Below are 2726 nucleotides of genomic sequence, written 5' to 3'. Positions count from 1 at the left end.
TGGATGGATGGATGGATGGATGGATGGATGGATGGATGGATGGATGGATGGATGGATGGATGGATGGATGGATGGATGGATGGATGGATGGATGGCAGTCAGTCAGTCAGTCAGTCAGTCAGTCAGAAGGAACAGGTTGTTTTTAACCATATCTCCTATCATCTCAGTTTTAGATAAATAATCCTCCACATTTTTAATCTGGTTTTCCTTTGTGTGTAATCCTGACTAGTTTAGGGCCACAGATGTTGTTTGGGTTTTTCTTCTTGTAGACAGATGACTGAGCAGGTTGGGAGGAATTCACAAGAAAAACAGAACAGAGATGAAGGAGTCTGCACTCCTTTCACGCTCGACTAAATGAGATCATCTTTCTGTCATTTATCATCCAAATGAGGCTGTTTACATACCTGAACCAGGAAAAACTACACTTTTATGATTTACCATAGTTAGAAAAATTTATGGAGACAGACTCATAAGTAATTTGTTAAAATCATTTATCCTATCTATGGATGAATGGTCATCTGTGAAGAACTTGTTTTTCTACTTAGTTATGTCTGATATATATTTTTATAGATATATATTTTTATAAGAACTCAGGGTAACATAGTTATTTGATTGTGCCATATTTGCCTGGAAAATACACCAAATTTACCATCTAACATTTATTTAACCAGGAAGTCACAATTTGGATTAAGAATTTATGTTTTTATATTTAAAAAAAATTATAATTTGGCATGTCGACCCCTAAATCAAATCCAATACCATTAGCTATCTAATATGCAAGTGTTCAGTTTATTCTCAGGGTAAATCCAGCGACTCTTTGAAGGTCTCAGGTTTGTTGGAAAATATTAAATCAAAATGAAATAAATTTTTATTTGTATAACACATGTCAGTAACAAGGCCGTTGAAATGTCATAAAAACACAAAAATCAACAATTGAAACATTAGTGAACACCCAGAGTTATGATTGAGGAAATGTAAATCTGTTTAGGGGGAAACTACTTATCCAACCCAATAATTGCTCCAAGAAAGGGAGCAATTATTGGGTTGGATAAGTTTACGCACATTTAAATTAAGACATTGCTGAAAATGCCACATTGGCAATAGTTGGTAATATATGTTGTTAATATATGGTATATATGTATATATAGTTGGTAATATATGGTAATATTGCAGAGGTTATCAGGATGTACTATGAAATTGTGAGGACATTTCTCCTTCATGGCTCTTAGTGTGGTTTTCTGTCAGTTTTCTCTTCATGCTAGCAGGGACATTTCAAAACCACTTTTCCTCTCATTCAGTAATTCTTTTGTTAAATTGAACAACTAAGTTGAACTTCTTGGACAAAAACATCTGAAATGCTCCATTAGTGTTTCTGTCAGCATCTGGCAGTTTCAATTACCTTATTTTTGATCGATTGTTGGGTGAGTAATGTTCTTCACTTGATGCTGTCGAGAAAAGTCGAGCTCATCCCACTTCCGGAGATTTTAGTTTAATAGTAACAATAAATAAAGTTACCTTTAAAATTAATTACACAGGTGACATCAAGACCCAACAGTAGAGTCAGACTGTAATAAAATTAATCTGGTTGTGTTTGTTGTTATTGTGTCCTGCAAACTTTGCGTTAATTCTACTTTTTTCTATTTAATCATAAAAAATCAAAGTCAGGCAAAAAGAGTCATGGAACAGGAAGAGCAGGTTTCCTGAAGAAAGAGGAAGTTTCCAGTTTGCATGAGTATAAAAATAGTTCAGACTATTCCTTATTTTAAAGCATTAAAGGTTTAAAATAAAGTTTTTATCGAGTAATTGGATAAAACTCAGAGTAAAATACTTAAATTAATAATAATAACTTATAATTAGGCCAATAATTAATAWTGGTTTAACCAGTGGTTGATGTTGGTTTGATTATAGGAATATTTAAACTTACTCTTACACCTGTGGAAATACTTAAAGGTGAAACAAGTAACTGTAACTTGGTATCAAATAATTAGAATAATGGATTATTCTTGGTTTCTTTTCAGAAATGTCTGTAATAATTCACATTATGATTATAATAAGAGTAACTAATAAGTAATGGTTATAAATGAATGCTAAACCAGAGAAAATAAAAGGTTATAAATGTGATTTTGACAGTGAACTTGAAATGGTGTAAAATGTTGTAACTGTAATTAAAGGCCACTGATGTTGTGTTGGAGGTAGATGGTAGGTGAAAAGTCAGGGGAAAAGAGGAACTGATAGAAGAGCCAGGGTAACCAAGGCCTTATTGCTAAACTTTAACTTTCCAAAGAAAAGGTTGGGCAAGCAACAGACGTAGGAGGACTGTTGATCAACTCGGGGATCATTGGAACAGAGATCAGGTCATAAGGTCTCCAAGGTGATGGATATGAGATCTTCTTGCACAGGCACAGCAACAAAGCTGTGCCTGTCACCAAAAGGTGGATAAACCCTTTATAAGGTGGGTGCAAAAGAGGAATCTTTGGTTGGATCCTTCAGGCAGCTTCGAGCCAAGATGGAGATGGACAAAGAACTCTGCAGCTAAAGAAGAGCCGGGGTCACAGAACCGAAGACTGTTCTGCACATGGGGACCAACCTGTTAGCCCCGCAACATGTGGCTTCAAAATGCACTTCTCTCATCAGCTGGGTTCAGACCCCAAAGACAAAGACCAAGGCAAAGATGAAGATAAAGACAAAGGCAAAGAGGAAGAACTGGTGTGTTCCTTCCGTGGGAC

This window comes from Poecilia reticulata, linkage group LG9 (genome assembly GCF_000633615.1).
Source record: "Poecilia reticulata strain Guanapo linkage group LG9, Guppy_female_1.0+MT, whole genome shotgun sequence".
Lineage (NCBI taxonomy): Eukaryota > Metazoa > Chordata > Actinopteri > Cyprinodontiformes > Poeciliidae > Poecilia > Poecilia reticulata.
Note: the sequence above shows the minus strand (reverse complement) of the source record.